Below are 25,659 nucleotides of genomic sequence, written 5' to 3'. Positions count from 1 at the left end.
TTTGTGAACTGAGAAGTAAAGAAGGATTTGAAGACTGCAAACTGGGTGAATATAAAATTGAATATAAAAAGAGAGCAGTAATTAGATACAAGAATATATAAAACTGAAGGTTTCTGATTAAACATTGGATGTGCAAGAGGTCTCACCTAGATATATTATATATTATATATTATATCTTATATCTTATATATTGAAAGGAAACCTCCGGGAGTCCATGGCTGAGAGCTACCCCCTCCTCCGGGGTAAAAAAAACCTTTATTGAGTAGAGGAAGGGGAAGGCGGACTGGGCTCCGGAGGAGCAAGGCAAAAAAACAGACCAAACAAGCAAAACATCACGAACAACAAAAATAAACCCTAATGGAACAGGGGAACAAGTAACACATAAGGGCATGGAAGCCCAGACCAGAGAACATGTGAGCCTGGAGATAGGGAGACCAGAGGGCATGGGAACTCGGAACAGACAAAACACATAAAATAATAAGTAAAAAAACTCACACACAACAAAATAAATCCTGATGGAACAGGGCAACAGACCACACATAAGGGCATGGAAGCCCAGACCAGGGGGCGTGGGATCCCGGAGCCAGGGAGACCAGTGGGCATGGGAGCCTGCAACACGGAAGCAGCAGGGGGCATGGGAGCCCACGACAGAGACAGCTACAGGAGGTGTGGGAGCCTGGGACAGAGACAGAAGGAGGAGTCATGGGAGCCCAGGACAAAGGCAAAACATGCAACGAATATAAACACTGACGGAACAGGGAAACAAACAACAGGTAAAAGAAAAAACCCACAACAGATAGGGAAGAGCAGGGGGCATGGAAGCCCAGAACCAGGAGTAAAGAAAAAAAAATCCAAAAGCCAGGAAACAAAAAGGAAAAAAAAAACGTTCGTGGGGTCTAGAGTAGGCTCAGCATTCTGTCATGGATGTCGGAAAGGATGAACCATGGAATGGCAGGAGAGCAAAAATAGACCCTATGTGTAGCAGCAAGACGGGGGTTAGCCCGGGCTCAGCTGGTCAGGAAATTCTGTATTGAAAGCTATGCCCTCAGGCCAAGGACAAGAGTGACCTGGTGCTAGGCAGGTCTCAGGACATCTGAACCTCAATGCTGAGTGAGTAGCAGAGCAGAAGCAGGAAGTAAATAGGCTACACAACAAGACACACCAGAAAGACATGAATAATCCCAGGGAACTAGAAACAGGAGAAAAGTAGAGCACCCTCTAGGTGTACTGGGCGTGACATATACAGCTGTTCAGGGTTCAGGAGAATTGGGTTAATATGAGCCAGCCTGGATGTAGAAAGGAATGTTGTCCATAAGTATGCCCTCTGACATGTGAACTACTGCACACCTGTGAGATCCATTCCATTCACTGATAAATCTGTCTTCACTGAAGTGCCTGCATCATTACAACTGCTGGATTGATCTGTCAGTCATAACTATGCAGGGTCCACATCTTTACCATGCTAGTGCGTGATTAATAGAACAATGGAAGAGCTGATTTGCAGTTCTTCATTATTAATTATAAGGTAGCCTAGAAAAATAAATGTTTTTTTCAATAGATAATGGAAAGTCCAAGTATTGAGACTCATTCTGCTACTATAATACATCATTAAGCATAAGTGATTCTATGCTTAAATTCTGAAATATCGTTTGCTTGTTTAACCTCTTTGGAACTACTTATACTTATTTTAATTAAAGTACAGTGAAACTCAGTCTTGGCACAGATTTTAGGGGGCAAAGGAAAGGTGAACATATGATAAAGTGATACTGTATAACCCTTTCATATACTGAGTATGACAATTTTGACTACTTGCATACAGAATGCAAAATCATTTTTTTATCATAAATCCTAAAGTTGAATAATTCTCATAAGCAGTCAAATATGGTTATATAGAAAAAAAAACTGCAAAGAGAAAGGATTTTGCAGGACACGATGGTAATTGAGAAATTAATGTAGCTGCTTAATATAAGTGCATATTATTTGGGTCTAGACTGTCAGCCACCTTTTTATAGGATCCAGCTGAGAGTTAAACTGATCCGCAGTGTTTGTTTCCATTTAAACATGGGTTGTGTTGACATGTACTTTAAAAAATATGCACCTGTCAAAACATTCACCACGAGCCCTGTGCCATTTTCTCTAACTAAACAAACAGTTTAATACAGTGACACTGTCGGAGCAGGGCTTATAATATGACAGTATTAAATTAGCTCAGCACATACAGTGTAGTAAAACAACTAATGGCAATGCCACATATTCATTAAACATATAATTAATCAACGGCTCTATAATAAGGAATAAACACTGCAAAATGAAAACATTTCTTTGGCTTTCATTTTAAAACTAGAATTTTAGTTTTCGTCTAGGTTTATAGTTTATAGTATAACTAGATTATAGTTAATCAATGGTTTTGTAATAAAGAATAAACATAGCAAAAAGTACAAATACTTATTGGACTTTTAATGCAAAGATTTTCCTCTAGGTTTAGTGCAGTTAGACATTCACTGTTATAGAGTAAACTATGTAACTCAAGTTTGGCTTTCAGGTACCCCTCTGGCCAAGCACAAATTTGTTCTCAAAAGAAAAGTGTAAAAATTTAATTTCAAAACAATGATCAATGAGACACATTCTCTTTGGAGAGCTTAGCATTACAAAAATGGGGAGAGAGTACTTTGAATATTGAGTGTAGACTTCTTGCTCCTGCTACACCCAGGACAAAAAAAATATGGTTTAACTCTGACTTCTATTAATGACAATTACAGAATTCTTTCAGTTAACATGTCATAAAATGGTTAGCCTAGATGAACAAAAATGTACACAATAAGAGGCAAAACTCCTCATGCAACTTTGTTGCAGGGAACCACAGCAAAACCAAGATTAAGGCATTACAAAATACATCAAGATAATACTCCAGATACTCTGGAGGTTAAAAACACATCTCCTTTCCTCGTAATTAAAGAGCATCAAAGATTATCATTTTTGCACTGAAAAAAACAAATGCTACATTTTGATTCAGTTGTATTTAAATCTCATTAATACATTTCTGATATTTGGATTCTCTTTTTGCGGCAAAACATAGATTATTGATCAGACTGTACTTGTGAGCAAACATGGAACATAGGTGAATGGTAAGGTTTCCACTTATTGCTAACACCCAGCTGGACTGATTTTAAAAATACAAAATAGCAGTAAAAAAATATTTTTATTTTTTTTGCAGGGCCTGAGGGCATTAAACACTTTGTACTTTTTTTAATCTAAACACGCTCTGTTTTTTATCCACAAAAGAGCAGAAATTTAACAATGCAGTGCAGCTTTTATTACAGTATTTTTGTAAGTAAGCCAAAAGTGCCACACAGTTCTACATAATTAGGGCACTGCTGTAACTGTTAAAGGACATTCTAAAACACAGGATTTGGTCATTGGTATGACATTTTTCAGAGATGTGATTATGAGAATAATGAAAAAAAAATATCACCAAATAGGAAGCTGAACGCATATAATGATTTAGGATTTTATTGTAATTGTGGATTCAAGAATCTTGTAACAAATATTAAATATGGCTTCTTGGTCAACTAGGCAAGTAACTAGCATGAGAAGAATTAAGTTTACTTTTAGACATTTTGTCTTCTGTTTCTGTCTTTCTTGTGTACAATTAAATGGGAAAAACATATCAATGACGAAGACATTGATTTTAGCTCAGGAACCGACTATAGGAAAATACAGAGCTCTGTATCCCAACGATCAAACTGTTTTACGAATTTACAAAGCATTGTTGATTTACATTACATGTACTTCAATGGATACAGATCCAGCCATTCAGAATGAGCAAAACATAATGCACTATACTGCAGATTGCGTGCTTCATTTCAAGGTGTGGAAACAAAAATACCTTTTAATTTTTTTTAAAACATGATGCATTTCAATAAACTGCCAGGTGGTGCAGTGAATACTTTATCTGGTGTGTGAGTTGTCATGCAAAATGCCTGGGTATGAATCACAGCCAATGCTCAGCCCTGTAGGGAAAATATTTGTCCTGTAATAAAATTTAATTTATATACTATATTTGACATTTTTAAATTAATTTTATATATCACAGTATGTTAAATATTATTTTATATTAAAAAATAAACGTAGGGCTGTTTCAGAATTACTCAGCAGAATATGTAAAAAATATTATTATTATAGGCCACTGTGAAAGTGTTTTTTTTTAAGTTAGCAAACCCATTAAAATAATCTATATTTGCCTTAATACTAATTTAAGTAAAAAGTAATTAGGAAACAAATAATTGTATGTATTTGATTATTAAAAAATATATTATATATTCTCTATTATATAGACTCTCATGGTGACTGGCTGCCAAATCACTAAATTATGTAATTGATCTGTAACTTGTCAGCGACACTTTAACCTTTTAATTACATGATTCCATATTAATATTCCAAATTAAGTGGATTTAAAAAAGTAAAGAAAGTATTACATTTTTGTTGTATGAAGCTCATGTTTTCAGTAACATCTAATACACCACAAGTGCCACCTATTGGTCATCTTTAGCCAGTGAATCAAACGACATAGTATGCCATGTTAAAGTGCAGCCCCTGTAATGCATTACAGGGTTTTATTGCACATTCTGAATTTTCATTTGTATTTTCCTTTTTGCAGCTTTCATGAATGTCCCAGACCAGCATAAAAATAGAGAAAAAGTCACTATAAATAGGTGACATGGTCTTGACTGATTGTGTCAATGAAGTGACACATTGTTTGAAGCTGCTGGTCACTGCCATGTCAGTAAAATATTAGAGAACAGACCATGAAGGCAGGGTGATGATTGAGCTTTTGCCCATTGCTCTCAGATTTTTCCAGCCCAATTCATCTGGGGAATTGCACGTGTTGATTTAAAAAATGCTAGTCATTACTCTATGTTTTAAAATTCCCTTTAACCTATAATCTTGCAAAGATCAATTAAAAATGGATCACATGTAATGTTACCATCATGTGCAGAACTCCTTTTACATGTAAGAAATAGGACCTTCACAAAATCTGTAATTCACTTTTGACAATTTAATCAACTAAGGAATAGTGGAAAGTTTTATTCAAACTTGAATCCACTTTTTAAACATAAATTTAAATATTGAATATCCTGAAATGTTTATTTTGCTTTAAGAACCTCAGGAATCAGTCTTCCAAAATGTGTTTAGCACTTTTGATTTCAGCTCTCCTCATTTGTCATTTAACTCCCCTGAAAATGGTATATTTGTTATTTTTACCCTGCTAGGGCAAAATAACTCATTTAAGAGTGCTCTTAAAATTCACCATGTAGTATTATTTTCAGGGTTGGGAAACAAAAAGTGTTTTTTTTTTGGTTCAGTTGATGTGGGATGACAATCATACCTTCATGGAAATTTCCTACTTCTGGAAATCCATCTTCTGTAAAATATGAACAGCATTTCCTAAACATAGATAAAGTCCCTGTTGTTTCCAGAAGGAAGATAAGGGCAGCCAGGTTTATTCCCCCAGTAACCTCAGTGTTCTACTATCATAAATTGTGAGCGTAGATGCTTTCGTACCAGAATATTCTTCAGTTTTCTTTTTGGCTGATTTTTTAAAACAAAAATGACATACAGATGCAGCTATTCAAAGTGCGCGGTACACACACGTACTGGAGGTAATTGGCTACGGCGTCACGCATTGTGACGCACGATGACGCGCGGTACCGCGGTATGTGATTGGTTGACCAACAGGGGCACTCGTGGTCCGTTGGTCTGTCGTAGAAAGATTTACAGTAAACGTCTTTACTGTGCCCGTTGTAGTATTGAATATTTATATGGAATTTTACCACTGAAGGGAAATTTTAGTACCTGAGCATAAAAAGAATAGGAGCATACTGCAACACGTGTGAAGGCCATAAACGATATAAATTTTGGTACATAAACATACAGTATATGGCTGGTCTTGGTACTTTAAAGAAAACATACACACCAGTATTCCATTTCTCCCTAAACATTTTAAGCATCGAAGTCTTTAACTAATGTGATACCGGAGTCAACAAGCATACTTTTAGAATTTGATTTCTTTTAAATTTCTTTGCGCAGTCCATTGTGCAATTAACCCTTGTATGTGCTGTTCTTAAGGTGATATCACATAAAGGTGATATGTAAAATAATGTTTTTATTATTGTTATAGAGAAACATGATCAGATTTTCCCCGGTTCAGAAAAAAAGATCTAAAGTACTGTACTGTATACTAGTTTGTCACTCTTTTCATCCCCTCTTTGCTAAATGGCTTTTGAATAGAGTCACATGAAGAGAGAGGTGAAACAGCCCAACCCCGTTAGTTAAAGACTTCGATGCTTAAAATGTTTAGGGAGAAATGGAATACTGGTGTGTATGTTTTCTTTAAAGTACCAAGACCAGCCATATACTGTATGTTTATGTTCCAAAATTAATATCGTTTATGGCCTTCACACGCGTTGCAGTATGCTCCTATTCTTTTTATGCTCAGGCACTAAGATTTTCCTTCAGTGGTAAAATTCCATATAAATATTCAATACTTAAACGGGCACAGTTAAGACATTAAATATACATATACATACTGTATACAGTACAGTTTGCATACGGTAATATGTTTATGTTCCTAAATCAATCTCTTTTATGAGCATGTGAAAGGCATGGTGAATCGATTCTCAAAAATTACTCTACTTTGCATGATTGGAAACAAATGCGTGATTGCGAAATGCTGTGGTGTTACTTTTACAAAGACGGTCAATGAAAAAAAGAATACCAGGGCAATACTTTGAGTTTACACTTACAGCTTGTCCAAGGTCATTCATTATTAATACTATTAGTAATATCTTCGTTAAAGACTTTGATGGCGACAGCTCAAACATAAGAGGTTGAGCTTTATTAGCTCCACCTTGCAGAAATTCCGGATACTATTATTTTGCTTGCGGTATTATAGGAGAATTTACGGTAACTAGCGGTATTTACCGGTAACTCGCGGTAGACTGCATACAGCGCAACGGAAAATAATGCGGTATCGCCAGCGCATTTTGAATGGCTGCATCTGTAGTAGAATTTGTATGTGTTATTTGTCAAATGAGATTAGTTGTCTGTACTGTTAGGACTTGGTGAAGACTAATTGAAAGTCAAATATGTCTAACTACAGTATGTTAAACCAAAACAAAATCTTCTTAGTTTTTCACCACACTGTATTCATTTATCAGTAGATTGAAGTGCACTACAGTTGTGCTGAGAAATGTTTCACACTGTAGAAGTCGTTTCTTTGTTTCATGACACATTTCACTGCTGCTTGGCAACCAAAGACCCTTTCAAGTAATTCAAGTATGAATATTAAGTATATCATTTCAAGTATGAATTGTGTTTAAGACTGTTCTCAGCAATAAATGAGTATACTTAAAAAATATATATATATATTGGTTTCTTTAAAGAATTACTAATATTTTTAAAACAAATAATTTGTAAATGTTCTTTCTTTTTAATTTGTCGACCATTAAAAATAACAGATTTTTTAATTGAATATTTTTAAATACTGTATATACAAGATATGCATTTATACTGTATACAAGATAGAGATACTGGATACTGGATAGGCTACAAATTAGCATGCAGATGCCACCACTCGGAATGTGCGAGGCATAATGTGGTGCAGCACAAAGTTCATACTGTATTTGCTTTTCATTTTTTCAAATAATCTAATGTAGGACCGCAGTACTTTTTAAACCTGCCAGGTACTGCAGTGAATGCTTAATGTGACTCAGTGAATGCTCATTGTGGTATGACTAACAAAATGTACAGTAAATCTTGTTTATAACAATAAAAATTAAATGTGTATTATTAGATAGTGCCTTCCTGAACTAGTCATACTATTCAGCAGCACTTCAATAAGTACAGAATAAATACAGAATTTTTAGCATATGTAGTATTTATTTTAGTATAAATAGCAATTAGAAAACATAATTGTATTTTTGGTTTTGGTTGCAAAATATATTATACACAGTGGATTTTAAAACATTGTATTTAAAACTGAATATGTTAAAAAGAGTTCCGTAGTTTTGAGTGAATCTAAGAATGACTTACAGTCATATAGCGTAACCTCATCAGTATGAGACAGAGAGGTGACAGGTGGTTCAGTGAGAAAATTCTGGTCTTCATGTGAAATGTCTGGGTTTGAATCTTAGCCAATACCCAGCCCCATGGGGATAATTAAAAAAAAATGTCTAGACCCAAGCATCAAAATATATGAGAAGTTTTAAATATTATACACAATGCTGATTTTGACTTGCTTTAATTCACAGGTGTTGTCTAGATAATAATAATAAATAATAATAAACTTTGATTTTATATTGCACATTTAAAAGTGGCTTCAATTACTGTGCTTTATAGTAAGGAAACAAAAAGGGGACAATGAGACATGTGAAGCAGATACCAGGAAGTTTAACTTTGGCTATTATGGAAATTTGGGTTCCTAAGCTAATGCAGTGCCTGTGAGCAATTTATCTGTTTCAATATCCGACTCCCCTCCAATTGATGTTTACCCATATGCACTAGGCAAAGTAAACTAGGAACTTCTGTCTGCTAAGGGAAAACATTAATATTAAGATTCAATAATAACATCTAGATGAAGGTACTCTGCGAGAAGTCTGTAATTGCTGGTGTATGGATATCTGTGAATATTACTTCACAGAATCCTGGCTTATGCAAAGGAGCAAAGAAAGGGGAGGAGGGAGATCAAATCAATTAAGATTAGTGATTGTTTCATATCAACACAAATCTTGCACAAATCATGTATATTTTCACATTTTGTTTATCGCACACTTTTGTGAAGTTGCCCCACCACTACTGTCTTCTATTTTAGAATGTGATATCAACCTTTGATCATTGTGTTAATGCAATCACCAAATCCTAGTGATGATTTTCATATTCCTTTTTTATGTTGAAGGACACTCAGAGTCAATTGCAACTAACTGAAAGCGGTGTACGAACTGGAATTCAACCCATGGTTAACATGCAGTTACTTGCTAAACTAGTGCACTACCTTAAGACCAATTGTGATGAACTTGACAGCTAAAATTAGTCTGCAGCATCGTACAAAACCTGTTCTTAACTGCAATAAACCCAAAGTAACTGTTGCTACTCTAAAGAGGTTACTACAGAAGGGGAATAACCTCATCACATGATTTAAGCATCTTAGTAGCATTCTAAGCAGAAAGGAAAACATGATCACATTAGAACATTCTAAAATAAAGTGGAAATAATATTGTCACTATGTGATGAAATTATGGATCCATTGCTTAGAAAATTATTGTAATATTTAACTAAAATTACTTTCCAGTCACAACACTGGAAATACATTAAAATTAAGTTTATTAATATTTGTTTATTAACATAAGTTTATTTAATTCATAATGAAGTTTGATGTATATATTAGTATCTTTATTACAGCTAATGCATGTATAGCCTCTAGATTGCAATAGTGAATTTTCAGATATCGTGAAGAGTGAAGAGAACAGAAATTAAGGAAATACATATTTAAATAGGGTATAAGTCTGAAATGTGGTCTGTCACATATGGATGACAATTGAATAGTTTTATGTATTTTTATTGTATTCTGACTCTACACTTATTGGTTCTCAGGGGAAAGCAGGGATATTGGGGATTTGAGGATACAAAGAATACATTGTATAGGCAAATATCGGCAGGAAAGAGACTCGGAGACCGCTTCAGAGAACACGTCAGGGCTGTGAAGATTAAAGATCTCTCCAAGCCCATTGTTTCTCATTTCACCTCTGACGGCCAAGACTACTCCAATCTCTCCATCTGGTTCTCAATGACAGTTTTCCGAACTCATACATCAGAAAGACCACCGAAACTAAAATAATTCTGCAGCTAGGATCACACATTCTCCCTTCCCTTAACGACAGACTACTGTTCTTTTAAATTTTCTCCATTCATTGGAAGTTTCATTTCACACCTCTCTGCACCTTCTGACTTCACACCTCTTGATTGGCCTCTCTTTCTGTCCCCTGCTCCAGCCTCTCACTCCACCTCCCTCCCAACCTTTGTTCTCCCGCTACTTTACCTTTGCCTACTGCCCTGTCTCTCTCACTCCTGAAGAAGGCCGAAACATTGTGTTCTCTTTCTTCTTTTTTTTCAGCATGGAATAAACCTATTACTTGTTCCATTGCAGCCTACGCATGCTGACGCAGCTACCCACCTGAACTACTAATTTGTTTATTGACTAATTGTACGATAGGCAAATGTTCAAGGTCAAAATTCTTTTTGGTGCTCCCTCTCTTTAAAGCCCTGACCAAATATGAAGACAGTGCGTACAGTTAAAATTCAAACTGAATTAAAAACTACACATCACAGTTAACATGGTGATGCTTGTGATCCTTGTGTTAAACCAACAAAATTGTATTAGGTCTGAGTTTTGCTTAACCTACAGATGCATCATTACATGCAGCATTACACCAACGCTTTAGCATGTTAAAGCGATTTCATTGAGGAGCCTAGCTTTCTTAACTAGTTAGTACTGTACTTACTGGGTTTTTGAAGCTGGGAGGTGTCTTTCGCTGGAAATCTCGCCCCCTTCTACTTTGAAAATACCTGTGAAACCAGTTTAATTTGTCACAGCCAGCACTCCCGCAGAGAGGGGGGTTGTATTTGCAGTGCATCAGTAATACAGTAGATGGGAAAGCCAGAGCCGACTGCTATGCCGCCACGTGTTATGCTCTTCATTAATGTCTAAGCCGGAACACATCATTATATCTCATTTTGTATTTCTTAAAAAAAAAATTGTTTGCCCAGCCTAACAGTATTGTTGTTATTGTTTTTAACCTGTAAAGCGCTTTGAGGAGCCACCTTTAAAGGCGCCATATACAATAAAGTTCATTATTATTACTATTGTTAATTTGCTGGACAGAGAGGTGAATATCATTACACAGAAGACAAAGATAGCGATTTACGTTGCACTGTGCATTGTGCTGCTGTAATACACTTAGTACACAAAGTCTAAACAGTATCAGCTTTATTAATGGGTTTTAAATAAAAGCGATTTAAATGCGATTTAAATCAATATAAATGTTAATATTGTAACGCATAGGTGACTATTCATTGTTATTAAAATGACTTAAATTCGATCATGTTGTGATATTTAGAAATATACATTTGTTTGGTGCGAGTGAAGTTTTATTTAATCTCTGAGCCATACTGATTCTTATGGAAGCCAGTTTCCGCCATGGAGTAAGAAAAAAAAAACACTATGGTATTCTCTCCGATGCAGTGCAGTTAAAAACATATCTCTGATGCTGTTCCTAAATGAATTTAGTTTATGACCATCATTTTCCAGTGGATTGAACAGGGAGAGGCATTTCATGATGTACTTTTCACTGATGAAACAACAGTGGCTCTGGAACAGTTTTCAACCATGTCATTTTATAAAAAGGAGAGATATGTGAACAAGCAAAACCCAAAACAAACATGTATGCCATATGGCGTAAGTGTTACTGCAGCTAAAAGTTTAGCCTTTGTCACTAATGAAACCACTGAATAAAGACCGATAGAAATCCCTACATTACAGACTGTATATGGCTGGTATTGGTAGTTTAAAGAAAAAATACACACCAGTATTCCACTTTTTCCCTAAACATTTTAAGCATCAGAGACTTACATGTGGTTATTTCGGAAAGGTTTGTACGTGCTCCTTCTGACCATGTTACTGTTTACTGTTACTGACCATATTAAGTTTAAGTGCCTGTGGGCAATTTTCCTGTCCGTGGGAGGGGGTGGACCGCCTTTCATTAGAAGGTTAGTCTGTTCTACTCTGAGAATGTAAAGGGGGTGGAAAGTGCCTGCGGTCATTTAATTAGTATTAAAATTCGCGCTGATTCCCTTGCGAAGATACGGACAAAGGAATATGTGTGCGTGGTCAAAAAAATGGCATAAAAACGACAAAGTGAAGGCTGTGAAAACATTCACAATGTACTTTATACACAAGCAAGTGTTCTCAAAACTCTAGGATGTTTCGGGAAAATGCTACAGGCGTGCCAAAATAGTTTTTTTTTTAATTCAAGGTGACTTTACCGCGGTTTTCATTTTCAGATTGTGAATCAAAAAAGGCATTTAATTAAACACGCGATTGCGATTTTAATCAATTACTGTATTGATTGAAACACACATTCTGTACACATACAGTACAGTCACATTCTCCTGTCGTCCAGTGGTGTAAAAGGAATTAGCAGGTGATTCAGATAACAATGCACCGCCCACTGAGTGGAATGTTCTCATTTGTTCTCAAGTGTAAAAAGAGGTGATAATTCTTAATAATTCTGTGTTGCATTAACTAACCTCTTCAGTTTATTCCGCCAGACGGTACATGAATATAATTATATCGTTATTAATTTGGTTAGATACGCAATTCCATATTATATTCCCTGTTAATCAAATTCTAAAAGTATGCATTTGTTAGATAACAAGCTAATTCACAGAAAAGGTTAAAAGACTATCACTTTTCACAAAATATGTAATCCTAATATAAGTCTAAATCCTAATATAAATCTAAACAGTAAAAGCTTTATTTACGGGTTGCAATTTAAAAAGAGTCAAAAACTGCAATCAAAATGCATTTTAGAGCTTTCTGGCAAGAGGAGACACCCAAATTAATAATGTAACATGCCACTGTTTGTGCATGAACAAGGTTATACTGCTATTTCCTTAGATACGCGATACCTGTCTGTCCTGGCTGTGCTCTCTCGCTCTCTCTCTCTCTCGCTCGCCCTCCCTCTTTCTCTCTCTCTCTCTCTCTCAATTCAATTCAAGGTGCTTTATTAGCATGACAGATGGGTACAATCAGTGTTGGGTATTTACTTTGCTTTGAGATGCCACTTTTAAAGGTGATATATAAAATCAAGGCTTTAACTTCCTTTAACTCCGCAAGTCTGAGTTCTCGTGTCTGTCCTTTCCGAACTCGAAAGTATTACAATATGTATCTTTATAGCAGGTGGTGTACAGCTTTTTAGTATAGATTACACTTTTCTAAAATGTATTAAAAAAAACGATTACAATCTAATCTTTCCACGTTTGATCCCAAGATCCCAAGAAAAATAAATCTAAATGACAAGAAAGCTATGCTGAAAGTTTATTAAGATACTTAGAATACAAAGATACAGGATCAGTTTATGTTGCATTTGTCTGATTGTGAATAAAAAAACATATATTTAAACCTTTGTTTGCGATTTAAATCAAAACGCGATTTAAATCAATATAAATGTTTATATTGTAACGCCTAGGTGACTATTCATTGTTATGAAAATGACTTAAATTCGATCATGTTGTGATATTTAGAAATATACATTTGTTTGGTGGGAGTGAGGTTTTATTTAATCTGTGACTCAGGGAAACGTTTTATTTTTTCAAAGAAATGTTTGTTAAAAAAAAAGTCATGGCTCCAGTGGGATTCAATCACAGACCGTGTGACATTGGAGTCAGGAACCTAACCCACAGCACCACCAGCAAGGTCACATGCAGACTGCTGAAAAAGCACTACAGAAACATTATCAACAGACAATGTACAGCGTGTACTATTCTTGTCATATACTGTATGTTTATGTTCCAAAATTAATATCGTTTATGGCCTTCACACGCGTTACAGTATGCTCCTATTCTTTTTATGCTCAGCTACTAAGATTTCCCTTCAGTGGTAAAATTCCATATAAATATTCAATACTTAAACGGGCACAGTTAAGACATTAAAAATACATATACATACTGTATACAGTACAGTTTGCATACGGTAATATGTTTATGTTCCTAAATCAATCTCTTTTATGAGCATGTGGAAGGCATGGTGAATTGATTCTCAAAAATTACTGTACTTTGCGTGATTGCGAAATGCTGTGGTGTTACTTTTACAAAGACGGTCAATGAAAAAAAGAATGTGGACCAGGGCAGTACTTTGAGTTTACAGCTTGTCCAAGGTCATTCATTATTAATACTATTAATAATATCTTCATTAAAGACTTTGATGGCGACAGCTCAAACATAAGAGGTTGAGCTTTATTAGCTCCACCTTGCGGAAATTCCGGATACTATTATTTTACTTGCGGTATTATAGGAGAATTTGTAGTAACTCGCGGTAGACTGCGTAAAGCGCACCGCAAAATAATGCGGTATCGCCCACTCGTTTTGAATGGCTGCATCTGTATCAGCAACAAAGTAAAATTTACACAATAGGCTTCTTCAAACTGTCAGTTACACGACTGTGTATGTACTTAAGCCAGTCTTATTTGGCTTTTTAATTATGGAGGCGGGAAGACAATCCCCCCCAGGGTACCTGACTTGTCGCCATCTTTAATCTTTAACTTGTCCTAAATGCAGTAGGGAGAGACACATATGATAAAAAATGAATCCCAGCTACAATACAAATATAGTTTTGTGGTGGGGGAAGCAAACATCAGTATTTACTGCTATTAATTAGTGTAAGATTTATAGTTGAAATCTGAGCCTAAACTTATTTAGAAATTACTAATTTCAAGAAGGAGATTTTCAGAATAATTATAAATCTAGCAAGATAGAAAGCACAGAAAATAGATAGATTGATCAGATTAGTATGCAAAGCCATTTAGCAAAGAGTGAGTAAGAACAGTGACAGACTAGTATACTTCAGATCTATTTTTCTGTACCAGAGAAAATCTGAGCATGTTTCTTTATAACAATAAAAAACTTTATTTTAGACATTTAAAACCATCTCAAAGCAATACAGTAGATGTTAAAACAGTTAAAAAGACCACAGATTACAAAGTAAATACATATAAGAAAAACAAGCAGTTAGAAGTGCTACCAAAATTAGAAAATGAAACAGATACAGACAATAAATAACAGTCTTCTGAAAAAAAAAGTTTTGAGGTTAGATTTAAATGCACTCAAGGTAGTTGACTCTCAAATCACTGGGGATACAAATCCAGAGCTCTGGGGTGCATCCACAGAATGTAGGTGTTATTGAGGACAGAACAAAGGTTGCAAGGTGAATAGACAGATAATAAAGTATATAAGATAGGTATTGAATGAGGATGAGGATTTTGAGGTTGATGTGAAGCCAGTGCAAGGACTCAAAGACAGGTGTAATGTCAAAGGCTGCCAAATTCTGAACATATTGGAGATTGTTCAGTGTGGATTTAATTACACAAGAGCACAGGATGTGCATTTATTAATTCTAGAAAAAAGCCTTTCTTGGTTTCTCTAACAATGTAAACTGTATATTAAAATTAAATGTATTAACTATGGAATAGGATGGCACAGTGGTTAGCACTGTTTTTTGTATGTTTTTTCATAAATATAACAGTAGCACCAGATGTCTCAGTGGCTTTCAAAATTAAATTATGCATGCAAATCTTTAAACTAGAAAGATAACTAAGCTCTCCATCATTCTCATTTCCTAGGGAAGGCTGGACTCTTTTTTTGTTTTTCTGAATAGATGAGACTTTTGGCAGCATCTAGCCTGAAGGCCATTAGTTTCTTCAGCTTTACTGGACCAATTGCTGTTGCGTCACGCCGATAGAGCAACCATGCATTATTGACAGCAATGTATATCAGTTGCCAGAATATGCAAAGGTACCACCGAAATAATGAAATAATGCCAAGTCCACACCTCCCATGTGATGGTTGAATTCTGCCATAATCTGTGGACATGGGACAGATATCTGTCTTCCCTTCTTCTTTGAGAAGCACTTCACTTCACCAACAGGCATCACAGAAGCACATGTACTCACCAAGGTGACTGTTTTGTTGTCAGCCTTTTGCAAGCTGTGCATCATTGTCAACTCAGTTAAAACTACCTCTTCCTCTTTTCAGTCGTTCTCGATCATCTTCCAGTTTGCAGCCCATCAAGCGATTCTTTCGAATGGTTCCCAAACTTCTGAGGCCCATGGAATCCTTCAAATAGGTTAACAAGCTGAGAGATGTGAAGAAGTTGTCAAAGTAGACCAGACGGTCAGTGGGGTTTCTGATGGTTCTGCAAAGATGCAAAACTACATTGGCCCCTAAACCAAACTCTTTGAGTGGAATTTGTGTAGCACCATCAAATGTAGACTTCCCCATCTAGACAAAGAAGTCATACATGAAACCAGATACCCCAGCATGCACAGAGATCTTAAAACCCCATTTCTTGGGTTTGGCTGTGTAGTGGTTTTGATGGGTTTACTGAGACAATTATTAATTGTAGCAGTAATCACGAGGTTGTTCGTTGGGGCTTTTAGAAAATCAATCGTCAGAACAACTAACAACGCACACACACGGGTTCAATACACGGGATACATTTATTAATATAACTGTGCAACAAACATATACTAGTCTGCCTGGATACGAGCGGCAGACCTTGGTTCGTTCCCGGTCCAGCGCTGCTTCTGAATAAGCTATTCAGGTTGTCGACGAGGGTCCAACTGTAGGCTGCCGTTGATCAAGCGGAGCATTCACGTTGGTAGAATTCTGAGTACGTACGGGTTCCTCGGCCTCGCGCTTAGAACAAAGTCCAAGTCCTTTTGCAGACAACAGCAGTTGTCACGTGATTGTCTCTGAGGATGCGCGAAAATGGCCAAGGACAGCCCAGAACTGAGCTTGCGCTCCCTTTTTGATCAAGACCCAGATGTGTGCTGATTGGTTGAGAGTTTGGCGGGCATTGGAGACCCACGTGGTATTACCACGCCCTGCCAGTCCCTGATTGGTTGGTCAAGGTGAGATATAAGTCACTTACTCTTGACACTTAGGAATGCAGTCCAGATGTCCATTCGGCACTCCCTAGACTGATAGGCGCCAATAGATGACCATTGATCATGATAGCCAGGCTCAGCTAATTGCATCCCCGTCTGGGAGCTTGTTTCTTATCACAAGAAAACACTCTTAAATCAGCTTGCATGAATTCTTTCTCTGTGGCTGCACCACAGAGATGGAGGGTGAGATGGGGCCTCTTTTAGGAGCATACCAACGCTTAATTCTGTCTTATTAACAAGCATTGCCGCTACAGCTGGTATGTACTGGTGCAGACTTGCAGCTTTTCGACCTTTGTAAGGCACCATCATTTCATCAATCAAGAACTGATTTTCACTTTCAATCTGAGTGCACTTCTTTCTCATATGGTCTATCACAGGCCTCATTTTTACCAGCCAGTCTTCGCGGGATTCAGGGACCAGGTTATTTTGAAAGTGAAGCATTCTGGACAAACGTTTGAAGTGCTTAATTGGCATGCCATCTGCTATTTCGTCATATCTTGTATCACTGGCCCAGTAATCTTCCTTTGCAGGCATTGTCACAACATAATTGTGAATAAGAACAATTTGATTCCTATGAATGCTTTGACTTCACTGATGTTGGTGTTTATGCTTCCACCAATCAGTTGGCAGGAGTACAGATTGGTCTGATCAGCAATTAGTTCAAAAATCTCATTATCAAAGAATTTGGAAAAATAGGTTAGTGGAAAAAAGATTCCATCTGGTGCCATGAAATATGTTGGTGTTGCAGCTGACTGGTGTTCAAAATCAGCTTTTTTCCACCTAGAAAGGAATAAAATATAAAATGGTATATTGGAAACCACTCACACTCCCCTTTTTTGCTCACTATACATTCTATAAATAACATGTATTACTTTCATGTTCACATTCTCTGTGGTTAGTTAGCAGTCTTGGACATGGATTTATGTCTGGTTTCCAGTCCACATGCATACAGTCATGTACAGTAAGTGCACACACACACATGCACACACAGTATATACAGATGCAGCCATTCAAAATGGGTGGGGTATTTCGCGGCATACCCCGGTGGGCGTGTCGCGGTATCACGCGGTATCACGCAGTATCACGCGGTTAATCATGTCATTTGACGTCATGCCGGAAACTATCCGGTGTCACCTTGTAAAACCGCCAGAGGGAGCTTAACCTCTAATGTACAGCATTTGAGCTTTTAATTTTGAATTGTGTATTACAGCATTCTAATCATCAGTCAATAAAATGTTGGCATATTTTATGAAAGCAAGAGTGCTCAGTTGGACAAAAGTACACAACCTACCTTTATCAGAATTATTTATGCGCCAAAGCCTTTACCGAAGATATTACTAATAGTATTAATAATGGATGACTTTGGACAAGCTGTATACTCAAAGTATAATTTCTTTAGCACATTTGTACAAGCACTTGGAATCTGTCCAAGCCATACTTTGTCAGGTATTTTGTTTTACTTCAACGGGCATAAAAACTCCCTTGCTTTTAACAGGGCGTTTCATAATTTCTAACTACGAAAATGATTTAAAATGCGACACTTATCATTCAACTAGAGCTCAAAATATCACAAGGATTCTCAAGATCACAGCAAAGACTGTATTAAAAGATACTTGCATGAGATACATGAGAATCCAGGCTTTTTTATCAACGCTTTCTTTTCCGTATACCAGATTTTATGGAACCACTTCAGAAGGGTGTCAGCCAGTCAGATTCCAGGAATCGGTACTTTGAAGGAAAAATACACACCGGTATTCCATTTCTCCCTAACGATTTTAAGCATCAAAGTATTTAACTAGCATGTGAAATAGTGTGTGAAAAAGTGGTAGTTTTAAGCTTTTCTGCTAATATAATATGTAATTGCGTATCTAAAGAATTTAATAACGATATGATTATATTCGTGTACTGCGACAGGGCTGTGTAGGGCTGTTTCGCCTCACTCTTCATGCGACTTCTGTCGTAGCCTACTGGTCTACGTGCCTGATTACTAACTCACAAGTTGTTTGTTCAAATCCAGCTGGTGCTGGACTTTTCTTTTAACAAACATTTCTTCGAAAAAATAGAATAGCGACAGTATGGACAATCAATTGACTTTTATATTTCAAAATATCACAACATGATCGATTCTAAGTCATTTTTGATAACAATGAATAGTCACCTTCTTCCCTTCTGACAACGGTCCCTGCTTCTGCTTCCTGCTTCTATTGTGTTTGTGGGTGAAATAGAGTAAATTTTTATAGAGAAATGGAGGCTGGACAGTATGCGTTACAATATAAACATTTAAATTGATTTAAATCGTGTTTTGATTTAAATCGCAAATGCGTGTTTAATTATATGTGTTTTTTATCATAATCAGGCTAATGCAACATAAATTGATACAGTATCTTTGTCTTCTAAGTATCTTAATAAACTTTCAGCATAGTTTTCTACCCGTTTAGATTTATATTTCTTGGGATTTTGGGATCAAACGTGGAAGGATTAGATTGTAATCGTTTTTATTTTTCAAATACATTTTAGAAAAGTGTAATCTATACCTGCCCAGACTGAACGCCTTCCTAAACCCCGCCTTTCACTCCTGTCCTGCTCTTCCCCGCGCACCCCAGCCGGCCGCTCTTCAGCCTCTGCCCGGGACAAATGTATATTTTGATATTTACACCCGGCGCGGCACCGAGGGAGCGTCTGCATTTAATAAAAACTTAGTTTTTAAAATTAGTCAAGCAATATGAAGCATCTCCTTTTACTTTTAAGTCTCTTAAATACATTGAGCACAGCTTTCTCACCACTTAAGATTACTTTTTGATACCATCCTTACACAAAGCAGAAACTTTCCGATGACATACAGTTCAAGTGGAAAAATTACAGATTTTAATCATCTTTAATTGTGTTACGTTATACGTTTTAGGAACGTTTCATCTAAACAAACACCACAAAACTATTCTCGATTGTATTTCTGAATGTTATGTTACACCTACAGTAGTTCACTGCTTTAAATACATCGAATTAAGAAAGTTAGGTGTAGCACTTTAGATCTTTTTTTCTGAACCAGGGAAAATCTGATCATGTTTCTCTATAACAATAATAAAAAACTTTATTTTACATATCACCTTTAAAAGTGGCATCTCAAAGCAATACAGTAGATGTAAAAACAGTTAAAGGTTAAACATTAGAGGCTTGCCAAACCCGGACTGTTAAACCAACGCATTAGCACGTCAAAGCCCATTGAGGACCCGGGCGCAATAGTTGTTTCGTCCCTTGATTTACTGATCTGCATTAATTATAGAAATCGAGTTCATGCTCTTTGCAGACGACCTGGTCCCGCTGTCGCCCACAGAACAGAGGCTGCGGCAGAACCTGACACTGCTGGAGCAGCACTGTCAGACCTGGGCGCCGACAGTTAATCTGGACAAGACCAGAGTTATGGTTTTCCAGAAAAAAAGCCAGACCTCAGGGAAACAGGTACAAATTCACACTTAACAACACATTAACACCTAACAACGGGAGCAAGGACGAATTAGGCCAGTACACACTATTGTTAAACATACAGAAAAGAATATTAAAGTATTGAAGTACTGGCTTTAGTATTAGCCATACAGAACATTAAAGTGCCCCTTTTCCATTCAGGGGGTGCCTGAGCCGCTGTGTCCTATCTTCTGACAGTCGCCGTTGTGAATGTCTGTAGAGTGTATCTTATTTTTAGTACTATATTTTTGCATTATATTCCCTATTAATCAAACTCTAAGAGTATGTATCGGCTTGTCCCCTCCTCCCGCCCCTCTCTGTGTACAGTAGAGCCTCCTGTCCAGCCAGCACATGTCCACAGACATTCACAACAGCGACATATCATAAAACGTTTGCACATATAGATAAATTATTAGTTGTTTTTCAGGAAGTTAAAAAAAACACTTGAATTACTTATCCAGTCTCTCGAAATTAAGTTATTTTTAAAGCAATGCAACAAATGTCAGGCAATGTGTTTTTTTTAATCCAACATTGACAGCCACATCTTAAATCTTGTCAGTCAGCTCTTTTTTCTCTATTTGAATTGTGGCTTACACATCACGTGACTTTAAAAGCTAGAAAGACAGGTTTCGATTCACATTAGCTGGCGAGCCTTGTTAACAAAAAAACAGACAATACCCAGGGAGGCGGAGGTCAAGCCAGAGAGAGAGTTTTTTACCCTCTGTCTAAAAACCCAAATAACCGGGGGGATCATTGCGTGGTACAGAGCGGAGCTCAGTCAATTCTCATGGAATGTGTTTTCTTTCTTCTTTTTTTCAGCATGGAATAAACCTGTTACTTGATTCATATGGATGCCCGGTTCCGCCGGGGATTCAAAATATTTTTTATTTTTTTTTAATCGGGTATCAAAGGGAATAGGCAGTATAACCCTGTTTATGCACAAACTGTGGCATGTTACATTGATTTGGGTGTCTCCTCTTGCCAGAATGCACCTAAATTGCATTTTGAGCACGTTTTTTGACTTTTTTTAAATTGCATTAAAAAATAACAGTTTGTCCACAAACAAAACATTCCTGTTAGACAAGAGGAATTGAAAAAAAACAATTTTGTCAATGGAAACCGGTGTGTGTGTCTCTCTCTGCTGGATGTCCCTCTCACTCTCTGCTGAATGAATAAGAGCATTTTATTAAAAACGCATTTGCGTTTGTCTGGTATTTACTTTGGTCCCTTTTAACTGTTTTTCGATTTAATGTATTGCTTTGAGATGCCACTTTTAAAGGTGATATGTAAAATAAAGTTTTTTATTATTGTTATAGAGAAACATGATCAGATTTTCCCTGGTTCAGAAAAAAAGATCTAAAGTGCTACACCTAACTTTCTTAATTCGATGTATTTAAAGCAGCGAACTACTGTAAGTGTAACATAACATTCAGAAATACAATCGAGAATAGTTTTGTGGTGTTTGTTTAGATGAAACGTTCCTAAAACGTATAACGTAACAAAATTAAAGACGATTAAAATCTGTAATCTTTCCACTTGTACTGTATGCCATCGGAAAGTTTCTGCTTTGAGTAAGGATGGTATCAAACAGTAATCTTAAGTGGTGAGAAAGCTGTGCTCAATGTATTTAAGGGACTTAAAAGTAAAAGGAGATGCTTCATATTGCTTGACTAATTTTAAAAACTAAGTTATAAATGCAGACGCTCCCTCGGTGCCACGCCGGGTGTAAATATCAAAATATACATTTGTCCCGAGCAGAGGCCGAAGAGCGCCCGGCTGGGGTGTGCGGGGAAGAGCAGGACAGGAGTGAAAGGCGGGGTTTAGGAAGGCGTACAGTCTGGGCAGATATAGATTACACTTTTCTAAAACGTATTTGAAAAATAAAAACGATTACAATCTAATCCTTCCACGTTTGATCCCAAAATCCCAAGAAATATAAATCTAAACGGGTAGAAAGCTATGCTGAAAGTTTATTAAGATACTTAGAAGACAAAGATACTGTATCAATTTATGTTGCATTAGCCTGATTATGATTTAAAAAACACATATAATTAAACACGCATTTGCGATTTAAATCAAAACACGATTTAAATCAATATAAATGTTTATATTGTATCGCATACTGTCCAGCCTCCATTTCTCTATAAAAATTTACTCTATTGCACACACACAATAGAAGCAGGAAGCAGAAGCAGGGACCGTTGTCAGAAGGGAAGAAGGTGACTATTCATTGTTATCAAAAATGACTTAGAATTGATCATGTTGTGATATTTTGAAATATAAAAGTCAATTGATTGTCCATAATATCGGTATTCTATTTTATCAGTATATTGATATTATCTATCAGTACACTAATATAATCATATCGTTATTAAATTCTTTAGATACGCGATTCCATATTATATTCCCTTTTAATCAAATTCTAAAAGTATGCTTGTTGACTCCGGTATCTCTTTAGTTAAAGACTTCGAGGCTTAAAATGTTTAGGGAGAAATGGAATACTGGTGTGTATTTTTTCTTTAAAGTACCAAGACCAGCCATATACTGTATGTTTATGTTCCAAAATTAATATCGTTTATGGCCTTCACACGCGTTACAGTATGCTCCTATTCTTTTTATGCTCAGCTACTAAGATTTCACTTCAGTGCTAAAATTCAATATCTACAACGGGCACAGTAAAGACGTTTACTGTAAGTCTTTCTACGACAGACCAACGGACCATGAGTGCCCCTGTCGGTCAACCAATCACGTACCGCGGTACCCCGCGTCATTTTGCATCACGATACGCGATGCCGTAGCCAATTACCTCCGGTACGTGTCTGTACTGCGCACTTTGAATGGCTGCATCTGTAGTGTTACTTTATCAACAAAATCTTATTTATTGGTTTACATCACCTACATTTCTTAATTTGTTTGGACTGGTGTCCTCCTTCTGCTGCCTCATCACTACAGCTACTATCACTACTGCTGTCCTCACTGCTGCTGCTGCTATCTTCTCTTAGGCCTTCTGAATATACATACGCTTCATCATCTTCCTCACATGTCCCTTGCTCTGAATCTGAAGAGCCATCAGGTGGCAAGACTTCTGGCTGAAACCCTCTCCTAGGCCTACTATAAAATATCTTTGTGGAAATTCCCTGAAATAGTAAGTAAATTATATTAAAGTTAATCAATAATGCACCTTTATGTGATGAAAGAATAAAAAAAGCATTTCAGTTGTTGTTTTTAAATATGTCATACTTGTGGCCTTTAAAGAACAGGCACCCATAGTGCTAGTAATTACTGTTTTATGCCCCCATTTAGGCAACCTATCCCAGGGGATATAGATATTTAATCTCAGATTTGGAGAACAGTACAACTATAATTCACTTTTTTTTTCACATTAACCTGTCATATCATGCTTAAAAATAAATACTGAAATGAATGAAATTTCAGTTAATTGAAGTGAAAAATGAAAAACAAACACATGTTCCTAGCCCTACCCGCAGCTGGTCAAAAAGTTTGTATCCAGCAAGATACAATACCAATTAAAGGGTATCCAGCAGGATACAATACCCATTGTTATTTATTGTTAGCAAAATATTTTGAATTATATTTTACCAAATTTTTTCTTTATTCATTTTGTATTTCGTTTATTTTCTGATAGTCAGATTTATGTACATTTGAACAATGAAAATATATTTATACAAGATAATATTTGCGGGAAAAAGTGCAACTTATTACAGTGCTAATTTTAATATTATTGCTTACTAATAATTTATGCTAACACCTAACTTTCTTATTTAGATGTATTTAAAACTAAGTGTGACATAACATTCAGAAATATAATCGAGAATAGTTTTGTAGTGTTTATATAGATACAACTTTTATTAAATGTATTAAAAAATTAAAGATGAGTAAAATCTGTCATCTTTCCATGTATAATGTCAGGAAGTACAATAAGTTCCAGCTTTGTCTAATGATGCTATCAAAAATAAATCTAAGTGGTGAGAAAACTGTTCTTAATGGTAATTAAGGGATGTAAAAGTCAAAGAAAATAATTCACGTTGTTTAATTTTAAACACTAAGTTATAAATGCAGATGTTATCGGTACCATTCACGATCCATGCTATAGAATGCTCATTCTGTATGGCTGAGCTCCGCGCCTTCTCCCTCTCTCAGTGCCGCCTCCCTCTTTGACTGAGCGCAGTGGGCGGTGGGCTATTTCCCCAGCCTCTGATTGGATAAAAAAAGACCTGTTGATCTGCTTGAAACCACAGGAAGAGAAAAGAATGTGATTTTTTCTGTATGAGACACATGTATCGTTTATGAAATTCAAGTATTTTAAACGTTTAATTAAAAAGTAAAAAACTTACAGCATACATAAAGATCCTAAGCTGATCACGAGGAAGAAAAATCACCCATTGTTTGTGCATAAAAAAGTGGTTTTAATCTAAACCTGTTTTTTATAGTTTTCAAAGTCATGCAATGTCTAAGTTAGGCAGGAAAACGTCATTGTATCTTATTTCGACTTCCTTTAATTTTTTTTAATTGCCCAGCATACTAATTGTAATTGAGTATCTCAATTAAACTACGTAGTTATGTGTTCTCATCTGGTATATTTTAGCATAAATGCAGTTCTACAAGATTAAACTGTGTAATTCTCCAAATGTATGTTCATGCTTAAGACCATGGCTCTTAGAAACTTTAGGCTGTCGCAACCCTCCCCTACTTTCGCAGTTCTCGCTCTTCAGGTGGTCCCAGCCTTGTTGTCCACAAACATTATCAAACATAATAATTTCATAACACCACTGATATTATGTTTTCATAGTTTATGGTCTTTTTAATATAATTTCATCATGTAGATCATAATTATAAAAGTATATCATACATAGTGGCTTTAATGTTAAATATTTAAAGATTTGTTTAAAAGAAAATATACAATTGCTATTGCTGTTCAAGAGCTAAAGTGGGATAAATGTTCCCGTTAATGACAGTATTCACATCAACTAACTCATTCATGTTATTAATTTATTATTAAAATTATTTCAGTATTTAACATTCTGCGATAAAATAATAATATTGTAGAGAAAACCGGTTCAGGGACGCCAAATAACGTAGATTATAGTGGCTCTCTGAAGGCACCAGTTCTGTAGGGTTTGGGCATGTACTGAGACAATTATTAATTGTAGCAGTAAATCACAAAGTTGATTCTTTTGGTGGCTTTAGAATCCAACCATGCGACATAACTCAAACAACGCGCACACACAGGTACTAATACACGAGGATACATTTATTAATACATAGAATATGCATTAATACCTAACAGATCTTATCGAGAGGGTTATCAGAATACAAAAGGTATATTCGGTCAGTTACAAAGAGTTACACATCAAGAGGAAATACGTTCAGTATATCATTCATTAAGACCGTTTCGTAAAGTGAA

Source organism: Lepisosteus oculatus, chromosome 13 (assembly GCF_040954835.1).
Source record: "Lepisosteus oculatus isolate fLepOcu1 chromosome 13, fLepOcu1.hap2, whole genome shotgun sequence".
Lineage (NCBI taxonomy): Eukaryota > Metazoa > Chordata > Actinopteri > Semionotiformes > Lepisosteidae > Lepisosteus > Lepisosteus oculatus.
The sequence above is the reverse complement of the archived record's forward strand: the minus strand, read 5'-3'. Positions refer to the sequence as shown.